We start from the raw sequence: 27585 nt of genomic DNA on the forward strand, positions 1-27585 counted from the left end.
GAGACAGACCCGGGGGCGGCGGCCGGTTGCGCTGCGGCCACTGCCGCCGCCGTGGCGCTAACTCCCCATCCCGCAGCCCCAAGCCGGCGCCGTGGACTCCCCGCTCCTCAGCCGGGTGGAGGCGGTGGCAGCGATAGGAGGGCGAGTAGGAGGAGGAGAAGGAGGAGGGGGAGGGGGCGGAGGGGGGAGGAGGGGGAGGATCGAGAGGAGGAGGTGGTAGCCTCCGCCCCGCCCCCGCCCGTCCCCGCCCCTCCGTCCCCCGGCCGCCTCCACCCGCGCGGCCCGCTGCGCCCTCGGGCGGGCTTTCTGGGCACTCCGAACGCCCTCCCCTGCACCCCGGGGCCCCTCCTAACCCCGCGCCCCCTCGCCGCTGGGTACCTCAGGGGCGCCCGAGGTGGGAGTGAAGGTGCCCACCTTGGCCCTTCCGCCTCCCCGCTGGAACCGTGATTCGGGGTAAAGTGGAGGAGGCGGGAGCCGCTGCTTGGGTCGGGGGCGCCAGTTCCGGGTGTCGGGCGGGGGCGAGGGCGCCCCCCCGCAACCAAGCCCCGGCCGTCGCCCGCAGCTCTGCACCGTCGCGGAGCTGCAGCGGCCGCACTTCGCGCAGAGACGCACGCGGGGGAGGGGAGGGGACGGAGCAGACCCCGGAAGCCGACCTGGGGCGCGCGGGACCCTTCACCTGCGGAGGCAGGTAGGGAGCGACTCGCTCACCCCGGTAGATGGGCTACTACAAAGTCTTCAGGCGCTGAGGCAGTGTCCTTGCCTCCACCCTGGAAAATTCTCGCTTCAACTTGTGGGTCCTGGTAAACAGGCAGAGGGCAGCAAGGGCGGGGCCGATTTCCCAGACCTGCTACATTGTTGGGCGACGAAATCTACTTTGTTACACGTTTTGGGGGGAAAGGGGGGAAGCGGGAATGAACCCCTCAGAAGGGTTGTGGAGCTGTCTTCTGGCGTGGAAGGGGACTGTGGAAGGAGGAGGAAGCTCTGGGGTTGTGAATCCAGAGATCTCCGGAGTTAGAATTACAAATTACTTGCTCTGAGAATTGGAACTCTTTCGTCAACGTTACTTAGTGGTTATACATCACCATTCGCACCGCTCCCTGACAGGAGTCCGGGGCTTCTCCCGTGTGCTTTTCCCAGCCCATTCTTCAACTATGAGGTGATCTTTTGTGGCGGCAATTCTAAATTTAGCGTGTAGCTGGTTCTCACGTGGTTGCTGAAAGTCCTGGAAGGGATTCTAAAGGTAGTTAGACCAAAGCGCTGGTTTTATGATCGATGAAACGGAAAAAATACAAATGCTTTTGAAATTGTTTCCTTTTTCCCCTCTGCTGATTATGAACGCACCTGCTTCCAAACGGAAACACCTCAATAAATGTAGTGTGTCTGAATTATATAGATAATGACCATGCACAATTTCACTTAACATTAATGAATGTATGTATTCACACTACACAGAAACCATATTGAATGAAAAAACGGTACTGAGTGGCATAAATTCAAAGAAATCTAAACTCTTATGTCTTTGAGATTATCTTTCTGTTGAGTAGATTAAAAGCAAGCTAATCTTCCCGGAAGTACCTACTGTGTGACACACACGCATCAAATCTCTTTGCACATCTATTAAAAAATCATAGAAAATGCCCGTCAAATTTCTGTGGGTTTTTAAATAATTGAAATGAGAATATTTCTGACCCAGTGAATCATTTTATTTTGGTGCGAACCTTATACTCTTTATTGGATATCCTGTAGGGTAGATTAGTATAAAAAACACAGCTTTCCTGGAATCCTCAACTTTTCCCATGAATATCAACCTTATGCTCCCAACCAGAAGAATCTAAAAACAAGAAATAAAAGTCCCTCCCAGGACTGAAATACTCGCACGAAGACTAGCAAATCTGTGATGGAAAGCCACTGACGACTACTAAAGTATGAAAAGTAAAGTGGCATTTCCCAAACTATAAACAGTGGAATAAAGTGCGAAGTGTGTCTGTGTAGGGAGTAGATGCTACCCCTCTTCTGACAGTCTTACCAAGGTCTTCTGTCCAGAATGGAATAACATTATACAGTTGCCACATCTTTTATCCTTTTGGAAGAATGTGCAGGTGTAACATCTTCGAAGGAGGCTACATTGTTATTACTTATCTGAAATGTTAAGTGTTCACATTTATAATAAATATTTGTGTAATAATTGCAACCTATTTATAGCCATTTTAAGAGTACTACTATGATTGAGTTCTTCAAGAGTATCACTCTTATCTTGGAAAAAAAAAAAAGTCTAGCTCAGGAATAATCATCTCCAAAGCTTCAAGATGACAAGACTTATGTCTGCATAGGCTCTAATTAGGCAGGCATAAGCAGGCATGCACAAATGTAAGCTCTTTGGTGAGTAGCCAATCTCTAGATATTAGGCTCTGATGAGAGTGGAGGTATAACTTTAATTTTAGAATAGAGAGCCTTTGCTTTTTTTCTTTGCCTTATCTAAGGCTCTGCATCAACAGGAAAACAATTTGAAGGTCATAGATAATTAGGAAGAAAATTCACTAGAGTCTTTTTTTTTTTCTTTTTTTGAGAGAGAGAGAGAAGAGAGAGAGCATGTGCATGGGGGCGGGGGGATAGGGGAGGCAGAGGGGGGAAGGGGAGAAGGAGAGGAAGAGAGAAAATCCCACGTAGGCTCCATGTCAAGCTCAGAGCCCAACATGGGGCTTGATCTCAGGATCCTGAGATCATGACCTGAGCCCAAACCAAGAGTCGGATGCTTAAACAACTAAGCCACCCAGGTACCCCAAGACTTACTCTTTAGCTAGAAGTACAGCAGGTTCAACTCACAAATTTTAGGTACTCAATAATTACATCAAATTGTGAATTTCATGTAATAATTTTGATAAAACCGCTATGACCATTTATGAAAAAGACAATTGGCCACAGCTAAAGAGAGAGAGGGCAGCACTAAGGGAAAAGGGATGGCCAGGCAAGCAGGAGGCCAAAGGGGTCATACAAGAGGAGGAGAAAGACCCTCCTACCTGGCTTACCCAGATCCTAAGAACAGTAATTCGGTCCTTACCAGGCCTCTCCCTGGAAGCTCCACCCACTTGGTAGTTTATCGAAGTTATTCACCTCCAAACTTTCAAAATCCCTGTCATCAGACCCTCTTCCCACAAAGGAAAGTTGATTTTCCTCTTCTCTCTCCAGTCAAGATCTACTTTGAATCACTCCCCCAGATTCTTTAGTCCCCAAATCTCAAATCTATTCTGCTCTCATGGTTAATACTCCGAAGCTTCTTCCTTCTTCCAGATCCAAATTAAAATTTTTACTTACTTCCTTTCATAGTGTGAGTCAAGAATAACATGGCCACCAAGCCTGGGGAGCCATGGACCCACCCGGTCTCTAGGACCTCCATTCACGCTGTCTCTACTGTACCGTCCTGATGTCATCTTTTCAGCCAAACCGCCTACAAGAACCTTTATTAGGTCACTTGCTTGATAGTTTCTCTTTCCTTTTAAAAGTGTTCTTAGAGGGAACCATTGCATATTTGAAGTGTAGGTCAATTTTATTACTCTCGGCTATGTGAGAAATTGATTATATTGGTTTTGCAATTAGGGTATATAGTACGCGACAAATACTGCCTTCTAAATTTACAAGGACAGAAAGCAATAAAGTTGAGATCTGGATGTATTCTCTTACTTACAATTCACCCATCCTTCCTGGAGTGGTTTGCAAAAATACTGATAATCCTCTTTTAATGTTTTCTTAAAGTAAACTTACCACTTTTTGAAAAAAAAAAATCCTTTTATGAGTCAGCAATCCATGACATCAATGACTCTAGTATTAATTTGCACTTTTATTATAGTGGCCAAAATATTCTCTGTGGGAGAATAGTAGCATGCCCAAACCACATGTTGTTTCTGGACACACGTAAAATAAAAACAATCTTAGGGAAACTGGTTTAGGGGATGTGGTTACAGGTGATGCTAAGATACACTTTGGCTCTCAGAGATCTATAGTTTGCAATTAATATGAAATGTGATTGAATATAATGGGAGATAATTCCCAAGGCGTAAGAAATGTGTGGTTGCTTGGGTCGACGCATTGGGAAAATTGTAAAGTGGAAAAAACTGTCTCTGGTGAAGTTGGCCTTTGAAAAAGCCCTCGAGGATCTCTATGATGGTATTAATGTGTCTTGCCACTAGATGGCAGGCGCACACCAAGCAGTGCAGACTTCTTTCACAGAGGTTTGATTAGCATCAACTATTAGCTTAACCAAGGCAATTATAAATTATGAATTTAACCTCATGAACAATTATATATAATTATAACTAATTATAATTATACAATTTGTATTATACTTCAGTGGTTAATGATTAATTAATAAAAACCATATTCAGAAAATTGAAAAAAATTGAGAACATTTTTCTATATAGCAATGTTAGTCAGTTTGTTTCTACTTCCACCTCTTCACAGTTTGCAGTAAGGTTAATTTTTTTAGAAATAAAATTGGAACTTTTCATTTAGGTGAATGCTTTGGCCTACTCCAGTCCCCCTCCCTGACCCCCAAATAGGAAGAAGTCAGTGTCTATGAACCCAAAAGTCAGGCAAATATTTCTACCCCATGGACTGGCAGTATCTTACAAATGACAAAAGTTCAGTAAGAAGTTATTTGAAGTGGCCACTGTGGAGTGAAAAGGTCAATAGCGAGCAGACCAAGGGCAAAAGAATCCTGCAGCATGGTGGCAAGTGTCCAGTGCTGTCAAGGCCAGTAATGACGTCCTACTCAGACTGTTCTTGATGGCAGGATCTTGGCCATGCATCAGATTCATCTGTGCTAGCTCAAGCTTCATTCTTCAGGCTTCCTGTTGATTTTGGGGGTCTCTGTATACCTGCAAAAATATATTGGTATGTGTAAGTCAACTAGCATTGACTTGTGTTTGCAACCAGGAATGTTGGCTGGATCATAGTTTTAATTTCATTCTGCATCCCATGTCTTTAAGGGTCACTTTCAGCTCATGGAGGCTGAGGCACTTAGAGAAATTAGGGTTACAGGAATTGGGAACAGAGGAACCTACTTGGTGCCTTTCAAGTCATAATGTTTAGACCTGTACTGTCCAATAAGTAGTTGCAAGCCGTCTGTAGCTATTCAAATTCAAATTAATTTAAATACAATAAAATTTAAAAATGTAGTTTTCTTAGTTGCAGTATCCACATTTCAAGTGCCCATAGCCAAATGTATCTAGCAGCAACTGTGTTGGACGGTGAAGATCTAGAACATTTCCATCATCACAGGAAGTTCCACTGTGATGACTGACTAGACATTTTATCTTGTCTGAATATTCATGAGGCAAGCTTTATATTTATAAATGCAAGGAACAAAAAGGTCCTCTCTCTAATTCTATCTGTACTGTTTTAAAGAAACAAAAAATGAGGGGTAGTAGAAAGTTGAAAACATTTTTTGGCTCATAGTGTTAGGAGCTTGCTTTCTTTCTTTGAAGATGTTAAAGTGTAAACATAAGGAGCCAGATGGATCATAACAGAGAGGGAAGGGGTAACACTAGATATTCTTCAACCCGAGGCTTGTATACAAATGATTACTTTCGGAAGATATGCAAAGAGAAACTTATCAGAATACTATACCCCAATTCCTAAGCTTCCTTCCTGGATAACTGCAGTCTTAAAGCACAGAATAGTCTATCTTCATCCAGTGGGCATCAGGACACTTTCTCTCTTGTTTGAGCAGATAATCATTGGGATGCCCAAAAAATAATTGGCTATTTCAGCTCTTTCTCTGTCAAGCTGTAAGATGGATTAGTCGTGCTGGATTTTCTGTGTGGCAGATGTTGGGGGAGGTGGAATTAATGTTTCTTGCCTAGTGGTCTGTACAAACCCACATTAGCTCTGGTTCAAGACATTCTTTTCTAGAAAAATAGATAGATTAATTAAATTTAATTTAATTTAAAAATGTTTAGGGTTTAATACTAATAACTATTTTTAGGGGTTGTCAAAGACTTTAAACGTAACTGAAGATCAAGCTGACATTGCAATTTATAATTGTGGGGAAAAAATTTAACTAGGGTTTTCTCAGGCCTATGAAAAGAACTGGGAAAGTGAAGAATAAATATTTAATGACGACATTTAGCAAAAAAGGCATGTTGGCTTCGGATTTGTAGTAGCAACATTTTGATTGTCAGGGATTCTTCCAACAGCTAAAATTTTATCCAGTGTAAATTATGCCTTAGCACCAGAGTGTTTGAGTCTATAATTATTTTCAAGGGATACTTGGACACTCCAGATTCTGAATTTCTTTGGATGATATCACTGGTTGATAACACTTTCTCCATGGGCTCACATCTCAGTCTTTGATAATGGGTCGTGCTATGAAATGCTAGGATGGCAGTGGCATATCAATGACTTTTCTATCTGGAATATGAGACAATATAAGTTTTTGTTTTTCAAACACTCAAAATAGTGGTTGAGGGTTCAAAGTCCAAATGACTAGAGATTTTGGGTTTTGTGCTTTGAGCCAAATAATAGGCTTGGGTATTAAATTTTCATTCTTTTAAACTTTCCTTGAATTCAGTAAAATAATAAAGATAACATTTTTTAATTTCCAGACAGTAGGAAAGATTTGACAACTTGGCATAGTCACTTTGTGAATTGTTAGAAAATATGTTAATTTAATTATAATGTGGAAATTATAGTGTTTTTAAATATTTTTAATGGGTAGAAAAGTTAAATTGGACTTTATTTATACATGATGTGCTAATGAAACTTTTCCAATGGTGAAGACAGTGACCTATAGGAATTTACCATTACTCTTTCATTAGAAGCATCTTTGGATACAATAAAATACACATATTGGAATGCAAATTCCAGTGAGTTAAACTAATGTTATAAACATCAATATTCCATTATTTTGTTAAATAGGGTAAGCACTGCCATGACTTATACCGCCTCCAACACTGGAATAAAATATGTACTTTGGCTAAAAGTACTAATTAATTTTCTTTATAAAGAGGTCAGTTATAAATAGCCAGAGAAATGTAGAAAATAGCAGAAGTTTCTAGTATGTTTACAAAATTTAAACATCATGAACCTATTGAAGCTGCTTTAGTATCAGCCTAGGACCTTTCCAAATTCCTGCAGTGTATTGTTTAATACACTTATTTTATTTATTGATCTCCTGCTGTATGCCCAGGTACTGGGTATATTCAAACTAAAGAACGTGGTCCCTAGCTTTGAGGAGTTTATGGGTTAGTGAGACCAATGTACAGATACTTTCAATAATGAGATAAACATACACTTACTACTGTACCAAGTACATCACTGGTAAAGGAGAGTGCCTCAGGGTACCTGGAACAGTAAAGGAAACTGTCAGAGAAAGAGTGGAATTTGTGCTAAAGCACAAAGGATAAGCGAGAGCTTGCATCATGGAGACATGAAGGGATGGTTTTTTTGCCCAGGGAATGCCTTCTTCTCTTGAGAGGCCTATTTTGGGAACTAGAAGGGAAGGGAATATATGAGTCAAGATCCAGCCGGGAAAGCAAAACCCACACCAGGGAATTCAGTGGGAGGAATTTAATATGGGAAATTAAATTTTAAAAATGTTGGAAGGTTGAAAGAGCAACCATGGTGAGGTGAGACAAACACAAGCTTGGCAATGGCAGGAGGTCACTACCAGCCCAGGACTGGAAGGACCAAGGGGTGGCGGTAGAGCAGCAGCCCAAGATGATGGGTCACCTGGTAGAGACTGGGGACCACTGAGGTGATTTAGCCACTGCTGGGACACAGCTTGAGGGAGGGAAGGAGGGAGAGAGAAGAGAGACAGAGAATGAGGGAGAGAGAGAAACACAAAATTGAATTGGAAGCCTGATGGCAGAGGAGCTGGGAGAATTGTGGTTTGCAGGAACAGCACCCTGAGTGTAAAACAAAGCAAAAGAAGGATGAGGAATAATCCAAGAGCAAAGAGGCAACTTGACCAGCGCAAGGGAACTGAGAGTAGAAGAAAGACAAAAGATGAAGTAGGTGCCAGACCATTAAAACAAAAGAAAAAGGTCTTGGATGCTGTTCAGAATTTGAAGTTTACCAAATAGTCGCTAGGGAGCTTTCAAACAATTTTAAGCAGGAGAACAAACTCATCCAGTTCTGCCAATTACCAGCTCTTTGACAGGAGAAAAAAAAGATGCTAAATTTATGTTAGAACGGTAATTCTGAAAGCACTGTTGTGAATGAAGTGGAAAGACAGAATCATCCAGAAACTCTTGTTCCTGACCAGTTGAAAGGGAATGAAATCCTGAACTGGGACTGTGACAAGGGGGAATGGAGAGAAGGAGACAAATTCTGGAAAAGACCAGAGGGATCTGAAAAACAGGAAAGATCAGATTTCTTAGAGTTAGGAGTCTACAGAAAGGGAATCTGGGGGGAGGCCCAGGGGGTGGACAGGCCCATCACTGGGCCCATCACTGTCCCCCACTGGCTCACAGTACACGATAGCGGGGCCCAAATCCATATTTGAGGTTCTGAGATCTTAATTTTCAGAATCCCCCTGCGTTTCCTTCATGACCTCCAGTCTCTGCTGGACTATAGTCCACTAAGAATATGTCTCTGGCTATCTCCAGTGCCATTAACCACAACTTCCATGAAAATGTCACTTCTAAATAAGATGCATGAAAGATCTCAGAGTTAGAAAAGTGGAAATGGTTATTTCTTCTTCAGAGGGGTCTCCACAGCCCCATTCCATTTGGATGACGTAGTGAATATGTGAAATTTTGGGATTTTATCTGTCACTCCACGTGTAACCCTTCACGCTCTGCTTTTTGTTCTGTTTTGCTTAAGTTTGCTCCTTACTTAGTGTTAGGGCTGCAGCTTTGAAAAGTCAATTTCTCATCCTCCATATTTGAGGTGAAAAAGTAGAAGCATTAAAGAGATTGGACAACTTGCCCAAGGTCATACCACTCTGCTATCCAGTCAACGAATCGAGAACCCAAGCCTCCTGACTCCCAGACGGCTGTTGTTTGCTTCTAGGCTGTGAGTCTAAAGGGATCAGCTTAGTTTCTTTTACGTCTTTTCTTTTATGTCTAAAAGTGAAAATGTCCGTAACTGCTGTGATATCTGGACATATATGAACAATTTGATGCCAAAATGTATGTTCCTCAAACATTGATATCAATTTTTAGTATAAAAGTATAAATTTTATGCAAGATTTTTGGAATCTTCTCACCAAAATAGAGCATTGCCAGAGACAAAGACAGTACACAATGAATAGAGTCCTTTGGACTTCCAAACTTCTTCAAGTGAAAAAGGAGGAATGACTAAGGTAGCAGAACCAAGAGCCCAGAGAGCAGAGCTCAGAGCCATAAAGAATTTTCCTGGGCAGGAGTAAGACTGAATTGTAATGAAGGAGCTTCCAACATTTCAGCACAGTTTTCAGAATTGCTATGAACCATTGACTCCTTTATTCTTCTCAGTTTCTCCCCTTTTAAACAAGAATGTCTATAATGGTTGTCCTGTCTCTGTTCTACTATTGTCTAGTGGGGGTGTGTGTGGCAAGGGCAGGTAACTTGCCTCTGTCGTTCACACATCTTCAGGTTGAGAGAAGCTGTACTGGACTATTCCCAAGGAGCCTCAGCCCTACCAGGAACTGATAAGATGATGAGATTCTGGAGTTTGAGCTGACCCATTAGATTTCGTGGACTTTGGGAAGGGTAAGTATATTTTGCATGTGGGAAGAATGTAAATAATTTGTGGCCAGAGGATGGACTATGGTGTTTTTAAATGTGTCCATAAAGTCTTTGAGATTGCTCCCCTCAAGAGGCGGATGGTGACTCATTTCTCATGACTAGAATAAAATAGGAGTGAGAGAGGGAAACCTGAGGAATTAGGTTACCAGCCACTGTGCCTCCATCCTCCCTCTTGGATCGTTTACTCTGGGAGAAGTTAGCTGCCACGGCGTGAGCATCTCCGTGGAGTGGCCCGTGCGGCAAGGAGCAGTGCCCTGCAGCTGAGAGCCAGGAGAGGGAGCTTTCCTGGAAGTCAGTCCTCCAGTCGAAGCCCTGCCTTCAGATGACGAGTCCTGGCTCACAGCCTGATTGCAACCCTGGGAGTGACCTAGAGGCTGAGTCACCCAGGTAAGCTGCTCCCGAATTCCCGGCTCTCAGGAATTGTGTGAGGTATTAAATGTCTTCTTAGGACACTGCATTTTGGGGCAATTTGTTATGCAGCAAGAGATAACTAATCTAGCAAAAGGAGAAATATTCTTTTGTAGCATTTGTCAAATAAATTCAAATATGAGGCCCTTAGTAAGCTTCCCAGTTTCAGATAATCATGGCAAATTATTGCCACTTGAGGCACATGGAAAGGGCCAGTGAGAGAGGAAAAATAAAGATGGAGTTTTATATATATATATATATATATATATGCCAGACACTGTACCTTTAAGCATTTTATATGCAAATATATTTGATGAATATATGTTAGCTATAATCTGCACTTATTATCACAGAAGGCAAATTCATCTCATTGAGGCTGAAGCGACTTAGGTGTTGTGACTTCCATATTATTGGGCAACTCTCAAGTATGTGAGTAATTGTATTTATTAATTTTAATATTAGAAGGCAGACACATGGTTAGGAAATGTGTTCTGCAGTAAAGTAAAAGGCAAAGACTATATTTACTCTTCAGGCTTGATATGCTGTACTTCATTCATTCATTCATTCATTTATATGTTTATCCACTTATTCTTTCAACAAAGATGTATTAGTATCTACTCGATCCCACATACTCCACTAAACACAGGATTGAGCAATGCTTTGCAACCAGAATAAAGCTTTATTCCCACTTCTTCAAGGAAAACATTACATTTAAAAAAGGTGTTGTGTGGGAATATGAGTGACTAGCAATCTGAAGCCAAATTAAAAATACACACACACACACGTATGTTTTTCAGGATGACCAGATTTTATTTTAAATTAGCTTTGAGCAATAGAAGCAATTTTCTGCTATAAAAAGGGATACATTTTAGCTTTTGACAACTTGATTTTTTTAAACTGAGAGTGGGAAAATGTAAATTATGTGAATATATAATTTGGCATCCTGGAGATATGAGCAGAAGGAGCTGACAGGAAGACAGAATTTTTTTTTCTTTTTTGGCCATAGGCAATCCTCTTTTCTATTTTTAGGAAGAAAGAAAACTAGTAGACAGAAATAGTCCTAGGTACATTGACTGTATATTTCATATGCATACCATAAAATATTTAATAAAGTTAAGTAGGTGCTTGAAAACCAAGAAAATTCAGTAGATGGAGATGGTAACAATCATGAAAATAGGCAATATAGATGTAGGGTGGGTTTAAGGCATTGGGCAATATCATTTAAAAATGTTTTTCTTAAATATTTTTTCACTATTTTTAATTCCCTTTGATAATGAGCGCTACCTTGTACTTTTCAATAGCCCATGAATTTTTTACTTTCTTTTATCTTCAAGGTCAAGTTTATGAACAAGTTACAAATAAGCTGATTCTAGTTGAATTAAGGATATTATTTTAGGAGTAATAATAACCAACATTTATTAAGTGTTTGCTAAGCTCAAAGGCTTACGGGCAGTTTCCCCTCTAGTTCTCACAAAGACCTCAGGACCTAGCCACTGTCACTGTCTCATCTCCCATGTGCAAAAGCCCTGGCCTAGAAAGGGAAAGAACCTTGCTTAACTACACAGGTAGGTGGTGACAGAGTCAGGATTTGAACTCAGGAAATCTGGCTGGAGAGCCATGCTTAATTAACCACACTATTCTGAATGGATGGGCTAAATGTATTTCACCTCTTTATGTGTATTTCCCAATTTATCTTTCTTTGGAAAAGTTATGTCTTCTTGGGTTCTGCTTTAAGTCCTTGCCCATTTTCTCTGTTCTATCCAAGGATCATTTAACCTGATAATTATGGAAGTCCACACCTGTCTTCACGATACACTGACACATTCATTTAGTTGAAAGGTAGAAACCAAATTGGTTTTTAAAAATACATTGGAATCTAATTGAAAAATTTCATGAAAGTGAGAAACTAGGAGCGAGATCTCAAGTACAGAGAGCCTCCGACAATCGCTTTTCAAAAGTGCTGGTCACCTCTACATCTTCATCTCCACTGAAAATGCCTCTCAAGCAAGACATTGTATGACAATTGTAATCACTGAAGTTTAGGATGCGAGAACTGTTCAGTGACTTTTAAATAATTGTTCCTTATTCTTCTGTGTTTGAAGATGATGATGTGCCTACTTATTATTGAATGGTGAGGTGACCGGTATACTTTCCAGCACTGGTTACATTAAAGACAAACAAAGTTGATATCATTATTTACCAGCTCTCGAATTTTTTTCTTCCCAGCTGTCATTCATCCTCCCTAATTTGTCACAAGTCTTGGTTTTCTGTTAGTCTTTTGCCCTCAGCTGTCAGCTCTGCCACACAGTTCAGGGTATGTTCTGTGTGTCCTTCAAGCCCCCATTTCTACCTAAATAGCTTCTGCCTCATGTAAAATTAAAAAAAAAAAAAAACAACGTAATAACACCTTGCTATTATTTATTCTTTATAAATTACTTTCTACTGAAGTGATCAGCTTAACTTTGTACCTTTTTTAAGTGAACCCATTTGGACCGTGGTTGCTAAGTAGAGTCCCTATCTGGTGTTGACGAGCCCCGAGGAAGCCGGTCGGACCAGTCACCACAACTGCTCTCCGGCCACCAGCTCTCCCAGAGCGGAAGGCAGCTTGTTGCCGCCCACTGTGAGGGGTACGAGCAGCATGCTTACCATCTTAATATCTTTTCTCCTATTTTTTTCCGAATATGAGATCATCTCCATTATAATTTTGAAAAGAATCAATATCCACTTCCAAATAGCATAAAGTATCTCTCTGTTCTCCATTTGTTTCTTACCATCCCGTATCTCACCAGACTCACAGACACGCTTGCATACTGGCCCAAATACCCACAAACCAGGGAAGAAGGGCTCCGTAATTTTTGGAGCCATGTGCAAAATGAAAATGCAGGGCTCTTTGTTCCAAACAGCAGGTTAGAAAGGGCTGTGTAAGGTATTAAAGTCTAAAGGTTTTTCTTCTTCTGTTTTCTCTCTCCCTCAACTTGTCATGATGTTTCTGATGTGCTACTTAATGCCATGTTCAGTAAATAAAAGTTAAAAATGTTAAATTATTGGGATGCCTGGGTAGCTCAGTCCGTTAAACATCTGCCTTCTGCCCAGGTCGTGATCACGGGGTCCTGGGATGGAGCCCCACATCGGGCTCTCTGCTCAGTGGGGAGCCTGCTTCTCCCTCTGCCTGCTGCTCCCCGTGCTCGTGCTTTCCCTCTCTCTCTCATAATAATAATAATAATAATAATAATAATAATAATAATAATAATAATAATAATAATAATAATAATAATAATAATAATAATAATAATAATAATAATAATAATAATAATAATAATAATAATAATAATAATAATAATAATAATAATAATAATAATAATAATAATAATAATAATAATAATAATAATAATAATAATAATAATAATAATAATAATAATAATAATAATAATAATAATAATAATAATAATAATAATAATAATAATAATAATAATAATAATAATAATAATAATAATAATAATAATAATAATAATAATAATAATAATAATAATAATAATAATAATAATAATAATAATAATAATAATAATAATAATAATAATAATAATAATAATAATAATAATAATAATAATAATAATAATAATAATAATAATAATAATAATAATAATAATAATAATAATAATAATAATAATAATAATAATAATAATAATAATAATAATAATAATAATAATAATAATAATAATAATAATAATAATAATAATAATAATAATAATAATAATAATAATAATAATAATAATAATAATAATAATAATAATAATAATAATAATAATAATAATAATAATAATAATAATAATAATATGGCTTTCCCCATCTTTATATTCTGCAATGGCCAGTTTTGAATGCAAACATCGGAGCATTTAACTCTTACGTGGAATCATCAAAATCACATCATTCATATTTCATGGTACAGCTTCCCCTTGGCCAGAAGAGCATACACAAGTTAGACGCAGGAAGCTTGTGGAGGAAGAGACAGTTCATCTAGCACGAAGCTGGCTAAAGTTGACTCCTTCGGGCCTCAGGCATCGCGATGCTTGCAAGGTGAATGCGCGTCTTCACCTATGCGCTGGGACCCCATCCCGTGACTCCCCGCGCTTGCATTCGCGCAGGCCTGAAGCTGCCAGCGCAGTTTCTCACTAGCTGCTGCACCGATGCCGCACCGCGCTTCAGGTGGACAGCTTCCTGGTCAAGTCCCGTTAGACATCTCCGCATTCCACAGGCCTGGTGCTCCCGCTCACGGGATGGGCAACTCCCAGGAGTACTGCAAGCTCTGAGTTAGAAAGGTGCAAGTACGTGGATTAGGAGTGGGTGAAAGGCTTGTCTCCACGGAGCTGTGCTCTCTGGCTGGCTGCCAACGATGCGTCACGGCACCGCCAGCTTAGGGTGGGATGTCCTCCACCATCCTAAGCCCCCAAATGCAGTGGGATGGAAGTGTCCTGCCCCATTCCTACCCGTACCTGCACCCAGGGCCCTGCCAGGGGCTGGAGGTTGGAAGCAAACCCTTGGGGAGGGCTGGGGAGGGTGCAGCTGGGCAGGCAGAGGATAGCCAAGGACCCATCCCGGGGAGGTGTGGAGGGGGTGGGAAGGAGAACTGTGTGAGCAGAGGCTCCAAGCCCCCTGCACAATCTCCATTGTCCCAAAGATTTAACCTATAAAACAAAAATTCAAAGATAATATTATTAAGAATTTGAAGATGGTGACCAGAGAGCATTACACCTCAATCGTGGGGCCCTCCTGTTCTGGGTTTTGTGCAACTACGTTGATCACGTGACCATGAGGCCAGCGCTGCCCAGGAATATTATGATCGTGTTAGTTGATCTGCAAGGAAGTAGAAGTAAACTAACAACATAGTTTTACAATAAAAGAAAGAGAAAATAACTTTTTAATGTTCCTTCCCATGATTCATACATGAAAAATTTTAAATACCTATTTTATTTTCTTTAAGAAAATTTAAGAAACATCTCATTCATGCATATAAAAAAATCTCACAAGAGGACTTCAGAGGGGAGGGGGGTGGGGGAATGGGTAGGCCGGTGATGGGTAGTAAGGAGGGCACGTATTGCATGGTGCACTGGGTGTTATACACAACTAATGAATCATCGAGCCTTACATCGGAAACCGGGGATGTACTGTATGGTGACTAACATAATATAATAAAAAATCATTAAAAAATAAAAAAATAAAAAAAAATAATAAATACTAAAAAAAAAAAATCTCACAAGAAATACAATCTTCCCCACTCAAACCATATTCAGTCCTCTCGGTCAATAACAATAATAATGGTACTACTAGCCGAACATACTTATGAGCCAGACATTGTGCTAATTAAGTACTGTAATTAAATTTTCTTTATATAAGTTATCTAATCCCTATAACATGGGGCAGATACAATTTGTAGCCCCAGTTTGGAGATGGGGAACTTGATATAGGGGAGTCAGCTTGTCTAAGACCATGATGTGAAAAGAATGGTCTGTGATCAGACTTTATTACAGTAATGTAGAATAATTTAATATTTGGAAGCCTATAAAGCAGATATAGCGCATCTGGAGGTCAAATTGGAAAAATGTGTAATCATCAGTGGAAGCTGAAAGGGCATTTGAGATGATTCAACTCTCATTCCTTTTTCCAGACTCTTATAAATCCAGGAAATAAAGGGTACAAGATAAAAATATTTGTCTCAAATCAACAGGAAAATATTGTGCTTCATTGAAAACATTAGAGATAACCTTATTAAATAGGAAATCAAGATTTCTGCTATCACTATTAGTATTTTACATTGCTCTGGGAGCTATAATCAGTGAAATAATACTGGAAATAGAAATAAGAGCAATAATAAAAGAATGGGCAAAGACACACTTGCCGTCATTTGTGTATAATATGATTTATCACCAGAAAACTCAAGAGAATCAGTAGGAAAAAATGTCGGGACTACTAAGAGCTTGGTTAAGTAGCTTAAATTGACTGTTTTTTTTATATACCAACAATAATCAGGTAGAAAATCCTATGGGAAAAATTCCCATTCTTAGAAACAAGTATGTGGGATCTAGAAGAGACCTGATCAGAAGTAGTATGACCTAGATAATGAAAGCCATATGTTTTGAGGATAAATTACTGAGATAATTGTTCCTGGATGGGCTAAAAATATTACGAAGGTGTTATGATGGTTAATTTTTTTGTCAACTTGACTGGGGCATAGAGTACCCAGATATTTGGTCCAATGTTACTCTGGGTGTTTCTGCGAGCGTGTTTTGGATAAGATAAACGTTTAAACTGGTAGACTAAATAAAGCAGATTGACCTCTCTAATACAGTGGGTCTCATCCAATCAGTTGAAGGCCTGACTAAAACACAAGAATGTCTTCCTCAAGTAAGAGAATTCTTCCTGCCTTACTGCCTTTGAACTGAAACAGTGGCTCTCAAGCCTGCCAGCCTTAGGACTGGAACTAAATCGTCAGCTCTCTTAGTTCTCAGAACTTCAGACTCGGATTGGAACTAGACCATCAGCTTTCCTGGATCTCCAGCTTGCTGACTCACCCTGCAGATTTGGGACTTGTCAGTCTCCATTATCTTGTGAGCCAATTCCATATCGTAAATCTCTTTCTGAATACAGGTACATCCTATTGGTTCTGTGTCTGTGGAGAACCTGATAATACAGCGTCATTTCTTCTGATAGTAATTTGTAATTTTAAAATGATTCCAATAATCACTTGGGAGGAGATATGTTAAGACAATTGTAAAGTTCATCTGAAAGGATAAGCAAGTAAGAATAGTTAACAAAATTTTTGAAAAGAAAAGAAATTCAAGCGTGGCTATTATAGGGGGAGGTAGACTAGTCTTATGGAGTATGAAAACATGATGGAGTTACGATAATTAAGACAATGTGGTTACAAGGACAGTCGGACAGTCCAAAGGAAGAGAACAATATCTTAAAACAGATTTAGGTATATAAAAATATTTAAAATACAATTTGCTTTATATTATGTGGCAAAAGGGAAGAATTTCAGAAAAATAGTGCTAGATAAATTGGCTAGATATTTGTGGGGAAATCTAGAGTTAGGTCCTCATTTTATTTATTTATTTATTTATTTATTTATTTATTTATTTATTTTTACCATTTAACAAAATTAATCTTAAGTGAATTTTCTTTGTTAAATGCAAAGAAAATGCAGACCATGAGAGTATATGACAGGGTAATTATCAAATCGGGAGAGGAATTTCTAAGTTTAAAAGCAATGGAAGAGGGGTGCCTGGGTGGCTCAGTCGGTCAAGCATCCGACTCTTGATTTCAGCTCACGTGGTGACCTCAGAGTCATGGGATCAAGCTCTGAGTTGGACTCTGTGCTGAGCAGGAGAGTCTGCTTGAGGATTCTCTCTCTCTCCCTCTGCCCGCCCAGCCCTGGCTCACTGCTCTTTCTCTCTCTCTCTCTCTCTTTCAAATAAATTAAAAAAAAAAAAAAAAAAGAACAGGCAGAAAGGTGGGTTGCCCTTCTATGTAGAGTGGTTGGTCCCTAATACCAAGAAGGAACGTGGTTCTGCTACTCATTAGAGGCAAGAAGTACTGTGTCTGTAACCCAGGGTATTTTGTGGTTTTCTTAGAAGTCCATGCCCTGTATGAAAGGTTCAGGGACAACTACAGCAACCAAAAAAAAAAAAAAAAAAAAAAAAGGCAGGATGACTGACTGAGACCTTTTAGGAATGAGGGTTTAGATTAGTCTACCAGGTAAAAAATCCTGATCGACTGATTCTTCTGGCTGAAGTTTGGATAAATAAAGAATGCATAGTGGAAGAAGGAAGCCATAGATACAGTTAGGACCTTGTGACCAGTTACAGAAATGACTGTAGCTGCTTTTGATATTTTCCTTTTTCTTTTCCTTTTTTTTTTTTTTAAGATTTTACTTATTTATTTGACAGAGAGAGAAAGAGAGCACACACAAGCAGGAGGAGGGGCAGAGGGAGAGGGACAAGCAGACTCCCCGCTGAGCAGGGAGCCTGACTCAGGGCCAATCCCAGGATCCAGGATCCTGACCTGAGCTGAAGGCAAACGCTTAACTGACTGAGCCACCCAGGTGCCCCTTCCTTTTGCTTCTTATAGATATGTCCTTATGGGTGTATGTCAACAATATTCATCTTCTCTTTCTTTTCCATTGAAAATATTTTTATACAGATTGTTGGAGGTTAATTTTACAGTTTAGTCGTTAGGCAACAGAATATTCCGTGGATTTTGAGGGGTAATTAACATAGCCTCAGTGGTGTATACAGGGATTGTTGGGCTCATGTAGTTGTTGCATTGTTGTCTGGCATTCCAGAGTGTGTAGACCTTTTGTGGAAAGCTGAGTGGTCAAAGGGGTGGGTCAAAGGGCCCCAAATCCACCCTTTTTGCCTACTCTGTAATAATGAAGATGGGTTTTTGTAAATGTTTTTCATTTGCCAGCCAGCCCGGTGTTAAACAGTGTCAGACGAGCGTTCGGGAAGGACACTGGAGGAGGAAGGGATTTTCTTTTCCTGGTTCTGGAATGGCTCACTCTCTAGGCTACTAGAGTGTGCTTTTACCCCAGCCTGTTCCCTGCGTGGTCTCTCTAGTGCTAAGTTCCTGCAGGGTACAGCTTCCTCTGGGATTTGGCGACTGCCTGCCTTCTCCAGTGCTCAATTTAGGCGACTGTGGTGTGTCTGGGATCCCTAGATAGCATGGGACTGTGCTCCAACCCAGAGCGCTGCTCCCACATCCTGCCTTCAGCCCTGGAATTCCAGAGCCACCCTGGAAGTATGCCGGACTATGCAGAAGGCCGTCTCTCCACATCCTGGTTCGAGCTGAGCCCAGTCACCAGCACCTGTCCCGGCACCTGACGAGCTCCAAGGCTCACTGAGGACTTCTATGTAGACCGTGTTCTCTGGGGCCCTTGAAACTTCCAGCAAGTCCCACGTAGGAGGCACCTCAGCATCTTCACCACCCCGTGAGTCGAAGCTGTGCCCTCTCCAAAGAGTCTTTTCTTTTAAACTCTTTAACATATTTATAAGTGCTCTTAAAGTTTGTATTTGCGAATGCAAACATCTGGGTCACCACTGGGTCTGTTTCTCTGGTCCATTTTACCTCTGGCTATGGGTCACATTTTCCTGCATAGTGTATATAATACTTGTCTATAGTGAATGTCGTAGATACCACATAATTGAAAATATAGATTTTGTTATCTTCCTTTGAAGAGAGCTGAATTTTGTTTTGACAGGTAGTTACTATAATGGCAGATCAGCGCGTGCCTGTCGTAGATTAATTTTGAGTTTTACTAGGATGGGTCTAGGACCAGTCTTACTCTAGAGTAGCCTTACTCTTAAGGCATGTCAATTTAATTCCTGGGTTTTTCAATGAGGCCTTCACACCCTGGCTGATTTGAACTCAGATGTCTCCCAGGGCTGTGTGACCTCTAGTGGCTGCTTTCTGCTGTGCGTCCTGGAGTCTTGCCCTGCTTCTGTGCTGTTAGTATTCAAAGACTTCAGAATTTCCCTACGAAGATTTCTGGGGCTCCTCGTTTGCACAGCGCCCTCTTCTCCGGTCCTCAGCCCCACAGGTCCCCGCTACCTGAGCTAGCCTCAACTCTGGCTTCATTTCTTCCATCCCATGCAACTTCTCTGTTCTGTTTGGGCTTCACTTCCCTCTGCTACGGTTTGGCAAGTGTTCCCAGGGCGAGAAACAGAGTGAATGAATGTAGAGGTGGGCATGCTGGGGTCTTTCTCTCAAGCATCAAAGCCCTGAAGTGTCTGTTGTACGGTGTTGTAGTTTATGATAGAAGGATATGTCTACCACCAGTTCGGTCATGGCTGGACCCAAAACTCTTGAGGTTTTGATTTCAGCAATTAAATATTTTATTTCTAGAAATTCTATCTGGTAAATTTATCTGTTTAATCCCAATGGGTTTTTTTTTTAAATAGTTTTTGTAATTCCATAGTTTGTTTCCTACGTAGCTCTTATACATTCTGTATTCAGTTCCAACCTCTGATTCCTTGGGGTCTGATTCGTTGTCTGTTAATTCTCATGGTGGCTGGCTTTGTCTAGGTCTGGTAGTTTTTAAGAGGTTATGCTTGTCTGTAAACTAGGGGAGTCTTGTTGGATGGTTTCTTCTGCTTCAGCCAGTGTGTTTCTCTGTGCATGTGTACATTTGTCTCAGGACCCTTCAGGGCCTTCTTGGAGGTTTTAGCTCCGAGGAGGGGGTCTTAGATTCAGGTTCTCCTCCTGACTGCTGGTTCAAGGTTCAGTCCGCTCGGATACTGTCAGCATAGAACTCTGGCCTCAGGGCAGTCCTATGCCTTCACAAAGCCTCCAGGCCCCCCATTATTTAGTTTCAAGCACCTGTGAACTCTGTTGCTTCAGCCTGGGATCCTTGACTGTGTTCCTGTTTATTTCTAGCAAGTACAATTCAGGCGGCAAGCTATCTAATCTTCACCATGGCTCCCTGAGGCTTGGTTCGTGGATTTTTAAAAAATATATTTTTTACCTTTTTTTTTTTGAAGGGAGAAACCCCTGGACTAGAAATGTTTGTGTGTGTTGTATTTGGTAGGCTAGCTATTACGGAAGAGAAGTTTACCTCTGACCTAAAATCTCAAGTATTGGGGAGCAAAAACACATGTATTAATTTTATAATCAGGAAAATAACAAGTCAACAAATACCTGTCTCTGAATTACTAGTGTACATATTTATTTATTTATTTATTTATTTATTTATTTAAAGATTTTATTCATTTATTTGACGGAGAGAGGCAGCGAGAGAGGGAACACAAGCAGGGGGAGTGGGAGAGGGAGAAGCAGGCTTCCGCTGAGCAGGGAGCCTGACGTGGGGCTCGATCCCAGAACGCCCAGAACGCCAGGATCATGACCTGAGCCGAAGGCAGCCACTTAACGATTGAGCCACCCAGGCGCCCCCACTAATGTACATATTTATGTGGTAAATAATCACTGAGAAACTGAGTTCTTAGTAAAATCTATTTAGTACTTTCATGTTGCCTAATTTATTTCTCAAGGCCAAATACTAGCTAAAGGATACTTTCCATAGACTAAATCTTTGTAAGTTTTAGAAAAACATATTTAAGTTGACAAATGAAGACTGACATTTGGCTATGCTTTGATAGGCTGAACACCAAGCAAATCTTTTTCCTTTATTTGTTCATTTTGCAATAAGTCTTGACATCACCTTCTCCTCTTTCTTAAATTTGCTTACTTAGCAGGGCACAATGCAGTTTTGATGTGCAATCTGATTTCAAAAGAATCTTTGAGACAGCTAATCTTCTGTACACTCACTGTAATAAAATATTACAGCACAAACGGTACATAAGATACTCACTTTCTTGAGAACCTCTTAGCACCAAAGAGCAATGACATAAAAAAGTATAGATTTTCAGTGGTTTTTTGGTAGATTTCCAGCTTGAATCTTTAACTCTTATAACACCTAGAGCTTGCAAAGAGTAAAGCATTATATGACATAGACTGCAAATATGTTTATTCATTGTCTTTCATTCCTAAACTCATTTTATCTCAGTCTAAAATCTGCTAGTAAACTAATCTGCTTACCTTCAAGCTGCTTGCTTCATCCTTGAAAATATGGGATTGAAAGTGCCACACTGAATTAGACTAATAATCAAGTTCGGTTCTTTGTCTCTTATGGTAGACATCACCGCAATATGTTTTGTGACAGAGTATGGATGCTGTCTTCATTTTTTTTAATCTACTGATTTATTTCTATCATCATTCCTTTATCAATTAATCCCTTTCCCATCCCTGCCATCCACGCTGAAATCATGTGATGTTCCATAAATTCACAGTCACCATTACATTTTCTTTTTTTTTTTTTTAAACCATCTCTGTCCACTTCAAGAAGTAACCTAACTCTGGATTTGGTGAGTAAATCCACCCAACTCCTGACCTTCATGATTTATTCTGACTTTTTCTGGACTGAGATCCTAAGTTTTAAAAACATGCTTTTCTTGAAAAAAAAAAAAAAACAAACAACAAACACATGGCAAAAACACCACAACAGCCCAATAACAGCTCATTACATATATGAGCTTATGGTCCCCTTCATTAAATAGACCTATGGCCCCATCCCCACAAGCGACCAAGTTCAGTTCCGTAGGGGTACTTCCAGATATATTCTAAGTATGGAGGTTAAATATGTTGTTTTGGACACAACTTCTTCCCACTCCCTCTTGAAACCATACACAATGACAGAAAAGCATTGCTTTCTTTCTCAGGGACAAGAGAGTACAGGCACAAAATTTTCAAATCTCAGAAACAGATGGTAATTACCAAAGAGAACTTAAATGCCTGCAACAGAGGGACACTCTGAAAGAGGCAGAATGACCTTGCAGAGTTCCTGAAAGGCTTAAGAATGGAAGGATTCAGATACCTCTGAAGTTGGCACTGTAAATAGGACTGACTGAAATTCTAGTTATAAAGCCTTTAGAGCTCAAGCTCCCTCCTACACAACACCCCTCTCGCCCCCTCCCCCCAGCAGAAGTTCTACATCAGGACCAGAAAACAACCATTGTAGATGGAACGAGAGCCCCGGGAGGCATTTCTAAAATTATGATTAAAAACTTACATACCTGATGTGTTGGAATATCTTAACAATGTATGTTTAGTTCTGGAGATGAGTCTGGGGATGGATTAGTAATGGGTAGGTACATGAGAAGTACACAAAAAAGTAGGCAAACTGAAAAGGTAAAAATTGTAACTCTAGGGAAAGTAAGAAGATGTATAAGAAAGGAAATATAATAATTGATGATACTGTAATAATTGACTTCACTAAAATTATGTCCTAACTATACTAAAAGGATGGGGAAGGGGAAATGTCCGTGTTGGAGGGGATTGTAGAAGACAGCCAAATCCCCATCTGCCTTTGTAGGAAGTCAACAGTCAGGAATCCAAAAAACCAATCAATCAATATCTGTATAACATATTATCCTGAAATAGGCAGGCATCTACGAAAAGAAACTGCTACAAGATTGGAAAGTGGCATTGCCTCTGAGGAGCAGAAATGAGGGTTGATGGGAAGAGAGATGCTGGTTTTATTTTAACCCTCTAGAGCTCTTTGACTTTCAGAAATAAATAAATAAATAAATAAATAAATAAATAAATAAATAAATAAATAAATATTTATAATTTTGATAAAGATACATTGAAATATAATTCTATGCAATGAAAGTGTGTTTTGAACAGAAACCGCGTACCGTAGATTCTTCTGTACCTTGCTGTGCTCCTATAAAAATACCTTGCCGATCATCTCAGTTCAGCACAATATACAGACTTCATTCTTTTTCATAGTTACATGCAGTGTTATTTTATAGATCTATTTGTTGGCATGCAAATTTATGAATATATGTATTGGGAGATTGCAATCCCAGAAGTAAAATTCTAGGGCAGAACTTGGAGCTACTTCTATATATTGCCCCCCAAAGATGTTGCACCCAAATGTATGGCCTTACCAGTAACTGCCACATGCTTAACCAACACTGTGTATTCCAAACCATTCCATCTTTTCAGTCTGATAAGGGAAAGGATATATTGTCATTGATTTAACTTGCACTTCTTTAAACTTATTTTTTCTAAAAACTGTCTGCTCAATCCCAATTTATTTATTTTATTTTTTTAAAGATTTTTATTTATTTATTTGACAGAGGAGTGAGAAAGAGCACAAGCACGGAGAGCGGCAGGCAGAGGGAGAAGCAGGCTCCCCACTGAGCAAGGAGACCGCTAAATGGGACTCAATCCCAGGACCTGGGATTCCGCCCTGAGCCAAAGGCAGACCCTTAACCAACTGAGCCACCCAGGCGCCCCTATTCAATTCCAATTTAAAAAATCTTTCCTCATTCAGATCCCTTCTCCATTCTCTTCTTACTTTCTCTATCCTGTTTCCCATAATCGCTTGTCCTTCCCTTCCTTTACAGCACTGGACAAAATTTATCTTTTCCAGAAAACTTTCATAATAATGCTTTTATTTCCTCTCAGCATTGTTTATTTATGTGCCTATAGTCACAATTATAGATATATTCTTCAGTTAAGATGTCTGCCAAAAATATTGTCATCTAATGATAATTACAAAGATACAGAGAATTATATCTTTGCACTGGTTTTCATCATACAGTATTTCACAGAATATAAGATGTGAATGATTGCAGGACACACAATTATTTCATAAGCTACTAAAAAAGTAAAAATGCTGCCAATTAAAAGAAAAAATACACAATGCTTTCTTATCACTTATAATTTTTATTTTAACATTAGTGAATAATACACAATTCATATTTTTACAGCCTATGGAAGTAAAAGCACTATGTAAAATGTTAATATATAGCTATAAAAGAGTAGGAGTTGTGTTAGTAAAATGATGCCTACCAAGTACCAACATTAGTAAAACAGGGTCTGCTCTAGTGTTGGTTTAATTATTAAGACATTTAAACAATCACTTCTGTAAAGCAAAACTGATATTCCATTAAGTCACATGAAACTTTTTGAAAAGCTTTTCAGTACTCACGACTATAATTCTATAACACACGAATTCCTATGATACAAGTTTGAGAAGCTTATGGCTCTGTGATTTATTTACACCTATTTAAAATACCGATGAGATTAATCTCATTGGCGTGTATTGCTATACCAGAGGGTGTAAGATCAATGTTGGTTTGGTTATCAACAAAAATTTTCAAAGTTCAGAGGTGACATTTTTCAGAAAGACATTAGTCCACAGATATACATAAAAACAAAGTACTACGTTTCTCTATTCAAGGGCAGGTATATTCATTTTAAGATAATATAAGCATGTACAAGAGGTTGCTTTACAATAATATTTTATAATAAGAACAATAAACTGGGACTTAAGTTAAATGAATTTCTTAACATGAAATGACTCTGAAAAATAGCATAAACCTTTTAACATGCAGACTTTCTGCAGAGAGTGTGATACTAAAATTTGTCTAGCTTCATGTTTCCACAGAATAATTTGTAGAAGGAAATACTGAGAATAACAGCATACATGTATTTAGTCTGTTACTATTTTCAAAGCATTAATATTTTTTGATCGATGTAAACAACAATCCAGTGAGAGATTTTCACCTCCCATTTTATAGATGATAAAGTTCAACAGTGATAATATAGAAGGAATCACTGTAATTTACTATTCTTTTTCATTTTAATTTGTAGCATATTTTATTTATTCCCATTTTAATATTATGCTGCCGCCTTATAAATAGAGGAATATTCATTTACACTGAAAAGCAAAAAAGACTGCATATGTAGTATATCTTGGGAGAGTGAGAGAATTATAAAGAATTTTAATGAACTAATTCATTTTTAAATCTCTTTTTACAGAACTGTTCTCAATAGCAATTTCTCCATGTAGACAAGATAATATAACTTACAGATAAAAGTAAATTGCATTTTTTCAATTATCCTGGATAGCAAATAATTAATATTGAGAACATCCAGTGTAAGGTAATATAGACGTTGGGCATGTTAAATGAGTGGGTTGGTATTTTCATTTAGTCAATCAATTGAATCAACCTTCAAAGCAGGTGAAATTAAATTATTATGCTATATGGAATCTTCACATCTATGAATCATATATTTCTATAGCAATGCAATAAATAATACCAGATAAAGAATGTAAAAAGTTTAACAAATACATAGTCAATGCTAATAGTAACATTTTCTTGGAAATCACATTACTTTTATAAATAGGCTGATGCAGAACTATCAATTGCACATTAATAACTTACAAAAACAAAGTCAGTATTTTCTATTTTTATATGCAAAAGTAAGGTAATAGTTGGAGTGTGTACAATTTACATTAAATACATCTTAGAAAAGAAGATAAATGAACTTATCTTCCACATATTATATATAAATATATTAACTTAAATTCATTCTTTTATTTTTGCACAGTATCCTTTTATAAACTATACTTTTTAATTGAACAGACTTCCATTAAATACTATCAAATTATTTTCTCCATGTGAAAGTCTAATTTTGTTTCTCACTGGAAGATTTTTCTTTTCTCTTTAAGCCATATTGTTTTGAAATAATGAATTATACTTAAATTATTCATTCCTACTGGCTGTCTGCCATCACTTTTGCATGTGGTCCTTTCACAAGAAATAAAATATTAACCTCTACCAAATACACACATCACTCTTCTAAACCATTTTCTATTTGCGTGTGTAGCACTCACGGACTAACAACAGACAGTAAGTTACAAAGCTGCAAGACACTCTTCCGACTAGCGTTACGAACGTATGCCGTCTGCAGTCAGGAGCGGCAGCGTGTTCAAGACCAGGACAGGGACGGCTGCCACAAATGCTCGTTTCCACCAGCAAGATGTGACTTTTTTTGAGGAAAAAAAAAAATCTACACTTTAATTTCCTTACTGTATACATAAAAGCATACCAGACATTCTGATGACTTTGGTAAATGAACAAAAACTTTTTAAAAACTTTATATGATTCACACAATATATGTTAAGTACTTTTAAACGTTAAAAGTATAATGTAAACCATCACAATATCTTATATAGTAGCTTAATTTCTATTTGTTTTTCAGAATTATTTTAATGTAATTAAAAACCTGGTAATAATGGGGGTTTATCAACAATTCTAAAGGCCCTAAAATAAATCTCATGGAATATTCATTTTCTGAAAATAAGTTCACAGTCCAAAACCAAAGAAAATATGTTGTTGCTGTTCTAGGTTCCAGGAGTCATACATTATTTTGAAATGAGGCAATTTCTAATAAATAAATAAAATATTTAAAATACATTCTTATGTAGTCATTGGAAGTATCTATATACTTCTGAAGGGAATGACAAAGTACAGAGTTCAGTAAATCAAGGCAAAAGCTCAACTTGGGAACACATAACACGTATAGTTAGAAGATACATTTTATGTGTCTTATGTTCAAGAATTCGGTCAAGAAAAATTATAATTAACATTTCATCTTTTCCTTCATTTCTATGTGTTCTGATCTCAGACCTGCTTCCACTCTCTGAAATTTGTGCTTCTTGCATCGTCGTGTAGATAATAATCTTTAAAACTTTGCTTTGGAAGTACCTAATTTAAAAAATAAATAAATAAATAAAAGCAATATTTATTTAGTAGGAAAGCAAGAGGTGATGGCATTAATCAACTATTATTATGATATTAATGTGAAACAGTAAGGCACATAATGAAAACACTCGACAGAAAATACAAGATTCAAAGACTTAACATAAAACATTTCCTTTAACTTAAAAGTTGGTGTGTTGTTTAGTAACATGTCTACCCTTCGGTATTATAAAGGTTTAAAAGAAATGTTGTTTTTGTCTGTGGGTCTATGTACTACTACATGGCTGGGAACACCACCTAAATGAACAAATGATAGGGTCCTACTTTTATTTAATGTTAGTTTA

At 38.8% G+C, this 27585-nt stretch overlaps 1 protein-coding gene and 1 long non-coding RNA gene across 7 annotated transcripts in view; one reads left to right on the top strand and one right to left on the bottom strand.

Moving 5' to 3' along the window:
* The first annotated feature begins 260 nt into the window (after positions 1 to 260).
* LOC103681340 lies at positions 261 to 27190 on the top strand. 6 transcript variants are annotated; one of them, XR_573270.2, is made up of 6 exons: positions 261 to 688; positions 8887 to 9012; positions 9573 to 9689; positions 9828 to 10112; positions 12612 to 12760; positions 26367 to 27190. It is a non-coding gene; the product is annotated as an uncharacterized LOC103681340 (long non-coding RNA). The 6 variants fall into 6 exon arrangements; XR_573267.2 differs by lacking the exon at positions 26367 to 27190 and adding an exon at positions 14003 to 15095; XR_573271.2 differs by lacking the exon at positions 26367 to 27190 and adding an exon at positions 14080 to 15095.
* MICU3 (mitochondrial calcium uptake family member 3) overlaps positions 27163 to 27585 on the bottom strand; it is a 101943-nt gene continuing 101520 nt past the window's right edge. Inside the window, exon 15 of the mRNA XM_040643317.1 lies at positions 27163 to 27247. The gene's annotated coding sequence lies outside the window, so the exon portion shown is untranslated. The remainder of the gene's footprint in view (positions 27248 to 27585) is intronic.

This window comes from Ursus maritimus, unplaced genomic scaffold (assembly GCF_017311325.1).
Source record: "Ursus maritimus isolate PB19 unplaced genomic scaffold, ASM1731132v1 scaffold_28, whole genome shotgun sequence".
Classification (NCBI taxonomy): Eukaryota; Metazoa; Chordata; class Mammalia; order Carnivora; family Ursidae; genus Ursus; species Ursus maritimus.